This window comes from Phyllostomus discolor, chromosome 5 (genome assembly GCF_004126475.2).
Source record: "Phyllostomus discolor isolate MPI-MPIP mPhyDis1 chromosome 5, mPhyDis1.pri.v3, whole genome shotgun sequence".
Taxonomy (NCBI): Eukaryota; Metazoa; Chordata; class Mammalia; order Chiroptera; family Phyllostomidae; genus Phyllostomus; species Phyllostomus discolor.
The window spans coordinates 16,001,995-16,014,859 of record NC_040907.2 but is presented as its reverse complement, the minus strand read 5'-3'; the positions used below and the strand labels follow the sequence as shown (position 1 = coordinate 16,014,859).

The following is a 12,865-nucleotide window of genomic DNA, read 5'->3' as shown; positions in this document are numbered from 1 at the left end:
AGTCAATGTTCTTCTCTTTTCTCCCTTCTTCCTACCCTTCCTCTCCCCAGCTTTCGCCACACCAAGCTGTCTTCTCCCACAAAGGGCTGTGGAGATGGGTAGGTAGGTGCTCAGGGCTAAGCCCCCCTAGCTCTCTTACCCCGAGCCAGTTGGGTCCTGGGGCAGTAGAGAGAACACTCTGGAGCCAGGACTGGCTGCTGAAGTGCAGCTGGTGACGTCCGGCTGGCAGGGGGCACCATATGGGCCCAGTAAGACAGGCAGGCCTGGGAACGCTGGGCCTGCAGTGAAAGCTGTTTTCAGGGCCACCGCATCCTCCCGGAGGTGACTTGCTGTGAGCTGTCGGCCACGCATCCCCGCAGAGGGGCAGCCTGCTAGCGCCCCTTCTGCCAGTCCAGAAACAAGCAGAAACAGAAGGGCAGAGCTACGAGGGGCCTCCTCTGAGGTCATCGTGTCCAAACTTGCATTTCACAGGTGAGATGTGGCCCAGAGAAGGACAGGGACTTGCCCAAGGTCACACAGCAAGCCAGGACCAGGCACCAAGTCTCCGGCCTCCCAGCTCAAATGCTTCTAAAACACGGGAGAGGGAGCAAAGAAATCTTGAAAATATGCCAGTAGTATTGTTAAAGGAATTTTAAGATGATTTTTCTTTTTCTTTTTCTTTTTTTTTCCTTATCTGATCTTTGTGAAAATTTCTACAATAATCATCTATCCTTTATAATCAGAAAGAGAGAAAAAAACAGAAAGGGAAGGGGAAGCTAACTATGGGAAAAAGTTTAAGAAAATGGTGTCAAGATTGCAATCTCACTGTTTTCTCCCCCTCTGAGCCCTTGCGGGACCCAGGTGAGCTAGTGGGTGCCCGGGAGCTGGCGGTGCTGGCGGCCTCTCCACAGCCATCACCTGGACCTGCAGTGGGGCCCGAGACAGAGCCTAGGCCAGGATCAGCAGCCCTGCTCTCCTCAAGTGATGTGTCCTCCCTACTGCCCCGTGAGCCAGTCAGTCCCTGCATCTGGCCAGGCCTCAGTTTTTCCATCTGTAAGATGGGAGTTTTTGTAGCAGAGTACGTACTCTCGCCCCCACTAGCAGAGCACAGTGGTTAAATACATGGATACCGGAACCTGGGATCCCATCTCCCCGCCATCCCCACCCTCTCTCTCTTTTTTTAAATACTCACCTGATGATAGGTTTTTATTGATTTTAGAGAGGAAGGTGGGGAGAGAGAGATTGAAACATCAGTGTTAGAGAGAAACAGCGATTGGTTGCCTCCCATACACGCTCCAACCAGGGACTGAGCCCACAGCGGAGGTGTGTGCCCTGACCAGGGATCAAACTTGCAATATTTTTAAAAAATATTTTATTTATTTATTTTAGAGAGGGAAGGAAGGGAGAAAGAGAGAGAGAGAGAAACATCAATGTGCGGTTGCTGGGGGCCGTGGCCTGCAACCTAGGAATGTACCCTGACTGGGAATCGAACCTGTGACACTTTGGTTCGCAGCCCACGCTCAATCCGCTGAGCTACGCCAGCCAGGGCTTAAACTTGCAACATTTTGGTGCACGGGACAATGCTCCAACCAACTGAGCCGCCCATCCGGAGCTCCCCTGATTCTTTATGGTTTTAGACAAGTTATTTAAATCTATAGGTCTCAGTTTCCTCACCTGTCAAATGGGGGTTATAATAAATAAATAAATAGGATTACACAATACCTCATGGGTCGTTGTGGGATTAAAAGAGTTAATGTTCAGTTCGTCTTTGGAGTTATGCCTGGCATATAATAATGCTATATATGTTGCACATTTTAATAAAACTCAAATCATCTTCCTAACCAGAATGAGCAGTGAAGATGGAGTGGTTGTTGTCACAGTTCTTGCTTGGCCCCTAGGGAAGGGAGTTTCCTTGGGGGTTGGAATCAGCCTGGCCAGTCTGACCTGTGGGTAGGTAACCCAGTCTCACCCCTTTGCGACCCACCCCCACTCCCTACTGGTGGGGCAAGGCCACCCCCACCCCTCTTGGGCCCAGGTCTGCGGCAGCCTTGTCCCAAGGGAGCAGAGGTAGCCTGGGTTACTGGTAAGTCAGATGCCCAAGGGGATTCATGCTTAGACTTGGCTCTGACCTTTCACCCAGTCCCCAGGGCCTCTCCTGCCTGCTGTGTCCCACTGACCCAGTGGCCCGAACCAGTTGCCTCTGAACCCGTCCCTCCTCAGACCCTTTCCATGCTGTTTCCTCTTCCAGAAACGTCCAGGCAGATTGCCTTCTCAAGCCTCCCAGCCTCCCTGCGTTTGCCCAGAACACCTAGTTGGCCTCCTCCCCAGTACTCCCAGTCACAACTACCCACCACCTCACAACACACACACACACACACACACACACACACACTCCTAGGCAGTAACGTCTGACCCTGGAGTTCTACGTGCCTCGATTCTAGAATGAAATCCTCCGCATACATACAATATATATGCAACTTTAGCTAACCGGGCCTCAGTTTCCTTATTTGTGCAATGGGAATAATACCTGCCTGAGAAGGCTTCATAAGGCTTCTGTGGGATATGTGGGGAACGCTTAGCCCAGTGCCTGGCATGTGGCAAGAGTTCAGCAAATGGGAACTCTGGTTATCGTTCTTACTTAATGGTTTTTGTTGAACCTGTTTGCCTCCCCCAGCAGCTCAGCACGCCTGGAGACCGTCATTCGCCCCAGTGTTCCCTGGATCAACTGACCAGTGCCTGGCATAGCGGAGGTAGGCACCCAGGACACATCCAGGCACGTGACTTAAGTTCTGTCCTCTGGCTCTCCGAGTGTGCCCGGCGGGGAGGCAGCAGCACCTGCAGGGCTGTGGGAGGCGCTCCTGAGGGGCCCCTGCCCGGCCAAACCGCCATCCTGGGTAGGACCAGCGGCTGTTTTTCCTTCAGCCTGGGCAGCCACAGGGAAGTCGCTGACTATGGAGCTGCTGAGCTAATTAAAAACGACAAAGCACCATGTAACTGCCAGCAATTGATAAGTCCCCTGCCTCTTCCTGCCTCTTTCCCTTGCCCTCCTTGGCACTGTCTGTGTTGGAGGTCACCACACAGACACAGAGGCAGGCAGAGCGGCAGAACTGAGCACAGACTGGCTTCAGGAGGCCTGGAGGCCGGCTGCCTCTGCGACCCCCTTGCAGTGGGACCCTGAGCAGGGAAGCTCCCTTCTTATATTGGCTCCATTTCCCTGTTTCAGGGCTCCTGACCTTGCATTAAGAGGAGGGCAAGGCTAAGGGGCCTGGTCAAAGGGGCTCTGCCTAGGGACTGAGCTGCATCTGCCAGACGGATGTGGGTGCAGCAAGGCAGACGGCGCAGGTTTGAATTCCAGCCCTGCCACCACCAGCTGGGTCATCTTGGACAGGCCACTTACCTTCTCTGAGCAACTGGTTCTTCGTTTCCGAGATGGGATGGAGCTCTTACTAGAAGAGCCTGCATTTGTCCCAAATCTCTGGCTATCACAAAGACCACCAGACAAGCCCATCTCTATCAAACTGAATACAGAAGTTAAGGGTTGTGAACTTCTGGAGCAATTTGATAGAGTAATGTTATGTTATGAACCTCATAATTAAAAAGGCTTATATCTTGGATTTTCTTTCTTCCTTTTTTTTTAGGTCATTTTCCTTGTATTTTACAAAAGGTCCCTATTTATTTATTTATTTATTTATTTTGGTGCCCATTTCCACCGTGTAAATACACCTACCATGCACGGCCAATTTCAAGTTATCAAGTTTAACAACAGCTTGCAAAGCTCCTGAATATTTTATAGTCTGCTCTTGTGATCCCCCCAGTACCAGTGCCCCTCTGGGACCCCCCTGGGTGTGACTGCACTGAGCAGAAGCACAGCCAGAGCAGACTCGGGGCCCCAGTTGAGAGACAGGCTGCCTGCCGTGCCCTCTTCCCAGCCAGCACATTGCGGGCCACCCAGGGAAGGGCCATCAGGTCAGCCATGCCCACCTCAGAGGTCCTCATGTACCCCCCCAAGCCTCCAGCCCCTTTGTTCTCTGGGATAAAAGCCTGTGAAATCATTCATCTATCTCCTCCTCAAAAGGAAGAACATAAGCTGGGCCGATGAGCCCAGCTGATCCATCCATCAAGTGAATCTTAGGGGCTTAGGCAGGGGGAGGGGGGCTACTCATGCGGCCAACAGGGGCCAATTTGCAATAGTCTTGTCCCCACAGCTGTTGCAGGTTAAGGAAGGTCACAGTGTCCCTTGGTCGCAGTTTGTGCACACCCTCGTCTCACCTGCTGTCTTTCCCTTCCCTACTCATGCCCAGCCTCTAAACCTTTGCCTATGCAGTTCCCTGTGCTCAGAGTGCTCTCCTTCTCTCCCAGTTTTCTAACCTGGAGAATGCTTCCCCCTTCAACACCCAGCTGAAACACCACTTTCTTAGAGAAGTCATTCAGCTGTACTTGGCAGACCAGCGGAGGCGCACTCCACAGGTGATGTGGGCGCACGTCTCCCTGGGAGCCCCCTTTCCAGCTGCCGGCCCATGCCGTGCCCCCTGCCTCGCAGCAGTGGTTTTCTCGGAATGCTTACTAAAACTGCAAATTCCTAGGCAATTCCCTCAGAGCCTCTGTATCCACAGGTGGGGCTCAGGAATCTGTGCCCCAGGAGATTTGGATACCGAGGACCTGAGAACCTGACCTGGAGGAACTATCCTAACTCCCTGAGGCTGTGACTGATTCACGCTGAGGCCTCGTAACCCCTCACCAGCACCCGGAGCTTAATGTGCCTCCATTGGACTGAGTCCAGTGTCCGCTCCCGAGGCCGCCCTGTCGGGAGGGCCCATCCTCCTGGCTCGGCCAAGTGCTGCTCTGTACTCATCTCCTGGGGCCCGAGCAGTCAGGGGGTGAGTGTAGGCTGTCTCTGTTCTCCAAACGCTGCTGCTCAGGCTTCTGTCTTCTTACCTGTGCAGTTAGCAGAGATAATATATCTACTTGATAGGATTATTTGAGGATTAAATAAACGCATGCCCAAAGGGCCATTAGCATGTGCCTGGCACATAGGAAGGGCTCAAAAATGGTCAGCACTTAGAGAAAAATCCAAATTTCCCAGCCTGGCTTATAAAGTCTGTGTGAGCTGACCCCTGCCTGCCTGCCTGTCCCACCTCAGTCTGAAGCACTCTCCCCCTTGCCCGCCGACCTGCCCTTTGTCTTGGCTGGGATTGACCAAGCCTATTTCCCAACTGTGGGTGCTATGGACTGAGTGGTGTTCCCCGAGAATTCCTATGTTGAAGCCCTAACCCCTAGCATGATTGTACTTGGAGGCAGGGCTCTTAGAAGATAATGGAAGTTCAATGAAGTCGTAAGTGCAGAGCCCTGATCTGCTGGGCTGTGGCTTTATAAGAAGAGGAAGAATGTGTGTGCACGCACTGAGGCGGGAGCGTGCGAACACACAGCAAAAAAGGTGGCGGTCCGCAAGCCCAGAAGAGAGCTCTCATCGGGAGCCAAATCAGCCGGCACCGTGATCCGGGCTTCCAAGCCTCCAGATCTATGAGAAAAAAACACACTTCTGTGGTTTAAGCCCCCGTCTACAGTCTTTTGTTATGGCAGCCCGAGCTGACTAATACACTGGGCCTTTGCACGTGCTCTGCCCTCTGCTCGGAACGATTTCCCCCTGATCCCAAGGTGGCTCCTTCTTGTCACTCAAATTGCAGTTTAAACATCACCTCAGAGAGGCCCTGAGATGCCTCTCTGCTGGCCACCCATCCAAGGTATTCCAGTCACCCCATTTTAATTGTGTGGAAGCACTATCCCTGCCCAATAGTTTTCTTGTTCTTCCTTCTCTGCTGATCATCTGCTGCGACCTCACCAGAGTGCCAGCTCCATTAACAGCAGGGACCTTGTCTTTCTGGCCTAAGTAACACTCTGAGCCTTGAACCACAGGCCGCACACTGGAGACCCAATAAATATCCGTTAGATTGTTATTATGAAATACCCAGAATCTGAGCCCCCATCCTCCCAGGCCGGTCCCAGCCACCTCCATTCCTCTCCTGGGTTATTGCAGTGGCCCCCTGGCTGTGCTCCTGCTCCTACAGCGTATTTTCAACCTAGCAGGAATCCTTTGAAAAACCATCAGGCCGTGTAGTTTTCTGCTACTGAAAACCCTTCCCTGGCTCTCCCTTTCTCTCAGACTAAAAGCCCAAATCCTTAAACCTCCCCCCAAGGCCTTGCACAGTTCAGCCACATGGACCTCCTTACTTTCCCTTGGACACACTAGGCATGCGCCCAGCTCGGGACCCTTGCACTTGCTGTTCCCTCTGCCTGGAACATGCCTCCCTCTGAAACCCGAGTGGCTCACTCCCTCTCGTTCTTCAAGTCTTCACTTGAACACCTTGTGAACAACGTCTGGTCTGAACACTCGTTTAAAATAACCTTTGCCCTTCCAGGCCCAGCTTCCGCAGGGTGCTGCTGCACTTGCACGGACACCGTGCTCAGAAGGGCTGTGCTTGGCATGTTATGCTCTGCCATCACTGTCTTGAAATTCTCACTAATTTTATCTTTGTGTTTTGTAAGTGAACTCAATGGGATAAGGAAGCATGGGCCAACCACTTGGCCTCAGCTCCTCTGTGTCCTGGCTCCTGCCGCCTGCTCCCCTGCCACACTGCGGCTGACTTTGGTGCCTGGCGAGATGCTGGTCACGGGCGCAGGACAGGGGCAGGGAGATCAGGGGCACCGGCCCCACAGCGTCCTGAGGCGGGGCTGGCAGCATCATGGGCACACGTCTCAGTGGGGCGAGACCCCGACCCAGGTTTTGAGCACATCCTGGAATGGCCGTTTAAAAACGTTTTGGGGGTTGCCCATCTGCCAAGGCTCCAGGGAGAGCGGGCGTGTCCCCGGCAGTGGGGTGGGGCCCCCTGGGTGCTATGAGAGTCTCTATGCCGAGTGTGTCCCTGTGCCCAGGAGCCAGCTCCCTCACTCTGGCTGGAGCGATGCCTTCCTGTTCTCCTCTTCTGGCAGACTGGGGCAGGCACGCTTGGGGAAGAGTCATTAAATACAAATTGCGTATTTTCCGCGATTCCAATTTTGAGTTAAATGCTCTCCGATTTGCCTTTAAAACCGATACTGCGCAATATAAAGAGGAATGATAAAACTCATGCTTATCATTTAAATGTTACATTTTTCCTTACTCAGAGTGACACTAACGACCAAATAAAAACCACAGTGGAAAGGAGAGAGGGAGCTAGAGCTCACAGAAGGAAATAGAAAGTTTCCTGTGTACCTTTAATGACACATTTTCTTTGCTTTTTGAACAAGGGCCCCACATTTAATTTTGCACCAGGGTCTGCAAGTTACGTTAGCAGGCCTTGTCTCCCTCATTCCTGGTGCTTCTCAGGCCTCCGAGCTTTTAGCCTGTCTGCCTCCTGCCAGCCCCGCCCCTCCCCCAGCACTGTAGGTGTGAGTGGGGGCTGCCCTGCAAGCTGCAAGTTCACCAGGTGCCTGGACCACAGGCTTCTCTCCTTCCTGGAATCCCTTCTCGCTCATTTCCATCCATTGTCTTTGGCTGCAGCTTCTTGAGTTAATCTTTCCACCTCGGGAAGTTTCCCTTGCTGGCTACCCCATCTGCTTCCAGTTTCAAATCTTTTTGGCACCAAATCCTCTCTGGGGGTTTCTGTGGCCCCTTCCACTTATAACAGCCAGGGTGACCTTGCTCAAGTCGGCTGCTCGGCTGCTCTCCTCTCGGGAGGCCCTTCTGGAATGAGGGGTCTGCTTTGTTCTCCTGCCAGGGAAGGGCAGCAAACCCTTCAGAAGAACAGTGCTGGGTGAGATGAATGTTGCTTCTGTTGCATCTGAGTTGCTGCTAACACTGCCCCCCCCTGATGCCCTGTGACCCCATTCTTCCCCCTTCCCCTTTAATTGCACAAGAAACAGTCATCTTTCATTGCAGTGCCCACACCCCCGGCCACTCAGTCATTCTGCAGCATGTGACGGCGCGGAGTCCGTTACGTGGGAGCGGTCCCAGACTCTGCTTCCCCTTTCTCCTAAGGAGAATTCTGGTGTGACCATTCGGCCGGTGTCTCTCCCTCCCCTGCTCTCTGGTTTAGGGGGTAAAACTACACCGCTGAGGCACAGAAACGCCAACACACAGCAGCTTAAAGAACACAATAGTGGGTTTCTCACAAAACAGTCCCAGGGAGAATGTTCTCGATCCGGAGGGCATTTCTACTCCATGCAGTCATTCAGAAACTCGGGTTCCTCCCACCCCACTTGCCCGTTGTGTTGATAGTTTGTAACCATGTCTGGTTTCAGCCATCCAGGAGGAGAGGAGGGACACAGTGACTTAAGGCCCAGGCCGGGAAGTGGCCTCCATCCCTTCCATTCACATTCCAATGACCGTTCCTTAGTCCTGTGTCCATGCCTGCAAGGGAGGCTGGGAAATGTCATCTAGCAGAGCAGCCACGTGCACACGAGGAAGAGGAGGATGGGGTTTTGGAGGATGGCCAGTCGACCTGCAACATCCGCTCTTGCTCCCCCAGGTGACTCTGGGTTGTGGACAAACCGGTTTCTAGGTTGTGCATCACAGAGTGCCTGAAGTGGAGAAGTGACAGGGATGTGGAGGGAGAGGATCTTAAGCGTATGACAGAGACGCAACTCACAGTTGGCATTGTTTTTCAGTTACTTTCGGTTAATGGTGTATGTCTTGTTAAGTGCTCTGTCCTCACGGTGCTGAGAGCGAGCTTCCTGGGCTCCCAGGATACGTGGGTCACGCACACAGAGCACACGCACAGCGGCCGAGCCCTGAGGCTACAGGACGCGGTCTTCGCCCTCCGGGAATTCACAGTCCAGCGGGGAAGGCGGACGCAGCGGTGGAGGCGCGTCCACGCCACTGCAAGAACGAAGGAGGGAATTAACTCTGCGTGGCAGGGCCAGAGAGGGGCAGACGAGAGGGGGCGTGAAAGGGACAGCATATTCCAGATTCCCCCCTGCCCGTGGGAACCACCCAGCTCTCTAACACGTCTTATGAGGGCGATAGCAAGCAGAGGGAAGGAGATGAAGCAAAGACTCAAGAAACGTGGGGCCTTGCTCTGCCGCGCCGGGGAGGGCAGGTCCCCGCTCCTCTACTCACATCGGCCTCACGGGGCCCTCAAGGCCACCGCCGGCACATCGGATGCACTTGTGGGAAGGTCTGAGAGTATTTACTGGTGGACAAAACACAGAAAGGTGCCCTCCTCCAGGCTGATGCAGCCATGGCGCTCAGACGCAGAGCGGGGACAGGCCGGACTCCAGCCACACGTCCCTCTTGGCCTCACGCCCTTGGGAAGTGCTCACTGCACACGGTCGTGTTCAGGCAGCAGCCTTGCGGACCAGCCTGTCTGGGATGGTGCATGATCACTAGGGTTTCCCTGCTGCCCCACCCCCAACACTGTTCTAACTGGGAGGCTTTCTTTCTCTGGTGTTCTGCGTCAGGGCCGGGACAAGTGCAGGGCCATGAGGGGCCTAGAGCACCCAAGTTAAAGGAGGCCCTCGCTTCCAGGGTGGTCCCCGAGAATGGTGCCCCCATAAATGTTGTGCCCTCGGCAACCCACCAGGCTCACCCCGTCCTGGCCCTGTCCGACAGGGTTCCCACGGACATTGGTGGTGGTCATGGTGGTTTTTTAAAGGAAGGTCCCAGAAACCACCTCAGACTTGGTGAGGGCAGCTTCTCCCAGCAGTGGGAAGCCAGGCTTGGGGTGGGGGGCGGGAGGTGGTCCTGGAAGGGGGCTGAACCTGGAAGAGGCGGCACAGGGCCTCCAGGAGGCCCTCTATGCTGGGGAACCTCAGCCTTACCTAGGGCAGTAGGTACCCCTTACCTAGGGGGAGAGGAGGAAGGCCAGGTACCCAGACTCCTTGTTTGCAATCTGAGGGGTTTCTAGGAAAAGCTATGGGGGAGGGGTGGGAAGAGAGAAGGGCAATGGTTTCCTGGTCCTGAGTCACAGGCGACTCGGAGGCCCCAGGCCAGGCTGCTGACTGAGCTCACCCACTGAGCTCCCACCCACGAGCCAGCCTGCAGGGTCACCAGCACCCTCCCCAGAGTTGCTCTGGGACAGGACACCTGACACCGGATGCTCTGAGAGACAGGACTCAGGGCCGGGTGAGTCAGTTACGCCGCCCAGGCCAGGGTCCTTCCCGCAGGAGGAAACCAGGATGAAATCGCCTGGACGCCCTGGGCTGTGCTTCCCAAAACTCGCAAACATTCCAAACCGCTGCCCTTTTGCCTGTACTGATAGGTATTTGGTGTTTTTTGAGAAATCAACTCATCCTTACTTAAATAATGTATTTTCCAAGGAAGCTATGTAAATGGAAAACTGCATGGTTGCTGTAAATAGAAGCTAAGCAATCACAGGAGTAAGATGTTAATCAAGCAGCATTCTTCAACTTAGCTGGATCCAGGGCTCTGAACCTGAGGGCCAGAATCTCTTTCCAAAAGGAAGGGAACAGAGGTCAGAAAGGTGTTAAAGGTGGGAAGATGGGGAGCACCCACAGAGACTCCCCTCTCACAGCAGAAATGGATCATTTCCCCTTTTAATGTGGCACCTGTGCCCCACCTACCCCATCTCATAATGTGCTTCCTCCTTGGGCAGCTCTGCCCTCGGGGAGTCCTGGACGTGTCCCTGGACGAACTACGTTTCGCAGCTGGGGTGGGAGGAGCTGGGGCCTCTGGATCGGGAACCCTGCAGCGCCCAGCCGGGTCCCAGAGCTGCACCCCAGCCTCTGCCTGGTTGCTCCTGTCTCATGCAGGTTCTGGACAAACGTTTCAATGCCCTTTAAACTCAGCATGTGGTGGAGGAGCTGACACACAGTAGGTGCTCAATAAGTACGTGAATGCAAAGCCTTTGGAAGATGGGATGGGTACGACCCTCAGTGAGCCCGTGGGGTTGGCTGTGGTACTGGCTCCCAGAAGGGCTGGTTCATCTCAGGGTCCAGCCTCATCCCTGACACGGGGGAACCCCCTTCTGTGGGCGTGGAGCGAGGAGGAGGGATCCCTGATTCCAGAGCGGTCACTGTGGGAAGGGGCCCACGTGAAGGGAAGCACATGGTTTGGTGCTGCATATTTGTGGTGACAACTGCCTCCCGCGATCAGAGCAACATAAACACAGGAAGTATCAAGCGTCTGGGACCGTCCCTTCCTGACTTCAGCCTTCCCCAGCCTCACCTGCCCTCCGTCCCCTCCTTATCTTCACACACCAGGCTCGTCGCCGGCCTGGTGGGAGGGGCTCAGAGAAGACCTGAGAGCCTCCCTGTGCTTGCCCAGGCTGGCTGCCGGCCCTCGATGCACCACCACACAGACGGGCGCTGGGCCTGCTGTGAGGCTCCTGGGGTCTTGGTCCAGCTCCGCCACCACCGCACCATGTGACATGGGACAAGTGCCCCCTCCTTGGACCCAGCCTTCCTCAATGCTGAGTGGGGGGGGCCTGAATGGCTGGGAGCAGAGGGCTCTTCCCTCCCAGGCTTCCCACTGCAAAGGGGAGGCCCCCAGCCCCAGGGACATGCCGTACCTGCTCCAGGCCCGCGCTACCCTCCCCTGCCACACACAGGGCAGGCACAGCTTTGTGGATGAGAGGAGCCAGCCCACAGGCCATGCACCTGGCACTGCCTGCCGGGAGCCAGGGCCACAGACAGGGACGAAGGTGACCAGGCTCCACCGTGGCCTTGAAGGCTCCTGGGCCAGAGACAGACCCGTCCACAGAAATGACAACATAAAGGTAAGAACAATAAAGGGGACTCCCCGGCGGTTTGGGGGGTGGAGACAGACAACTCTGTGGGGGGAGGAGAGTATTTTTTACCCCTCATTTATTTATTATTAAGTATTTAATTTTATATTATTAAGATACAATGTATATAACAAACTTCCATATTTTGAAGTGTAGAATTCAGTGAGTTTTAGTCACAAAGTTGTACAACCAACCACACTATAATTCCCGAACATTCCCACCTCCCCCAAATGGAACCTTGTACAGAGTAAGCAGTTAACTCCAAACCCTTCCCACCCCCAGCCCCTGCCAATCACTAATCTACTTCCTGTGCCTGTGGACTTGCCTGTTCTGGACACGTCATATAAATGGGATTGTATGGTGTAAGCCTTGTATGACTGGCTTTTTCACTTCACGTTAAGTGTTTTTAGGGTTCATTCATGTTGCAACACGTATCAGTCAGCGCTTCATTCACTTCACGGCTCTAGCAGTATTCCACTGTCTGGCTGCGCCATGGTTTGTTTACCCATTCACCGCTGATGGACATGTGGGCTGTTTGCACTTTTTGCCTATTACAACCTATCATTTATCAAGTTCTTTCTCCATCCCAGGCACTGGTCTAAGAGTTCCAGAGCATCATGTTGCTCTGGGGACTCTTAGGGACTACCCGTCCCTTGCACCAATCCTGTGAGGTAGAAACTTCTAATCCCCCTTATGCAGACGGGGAAGGAGATGGACCCAAGCGTTTGCCTCAGGGAGCTGGCATCTGCCTTCAGACTCAAGCAAGGAAGTGAATCCCTCCCAGGGCAGAGGACTTTATTGCCCAAGTGAGACCCTCCAGAGCCCCCTTTCCGTCAGCCACAGGGCACAGCAGCACTCGAGCTGCCAGCTGCTCCTTCACCCTGTGTGCCCAGGTGCCCCCTGAGAGAAGAGCTCCAGGAAAGCCACAGTGGACATGGACGGTGGCTGAGAAAGAAAGCTTTGTGGTTCTAAGCCACCGAGACACAGGGATGATTTGTTACCACAGCAGAGCCTCGCCTCCCCGGACTGACACACCCTCCCCCGGGCTGGGACCCATGCAGCCTCTGTGCACAGAAGCAAAGCCCAGGCTCGATATGCACGCACGCCGCTTGGGGAGATTTGTGAAGCAATCAGTTAAGCGCCAAACTGGAAAAAAAAATGAGATC

General features: G+C 54.3%; 1 long non-coding RNA gene across 1 annotated transcript; it reads left to right on the top strand.

Moving 5' to 3' along the window:
• Positions 1-2,609: 2,609 nt before the first annotated feature.
• On the top strand, positions 2,610-3,240 carry LOC118500539. Its single transcript, XR_004903105.1, has 2 exons — positions 2,610-2,729; positions 2,902-3,240. It is a non-coding gene; the product is annotated as an uncharacterized LOC118500539 (long non-coding RNA).
• The last annotated feature ends 9,625 nt before the right edge of the window (positions 3,241-12,865 follow it).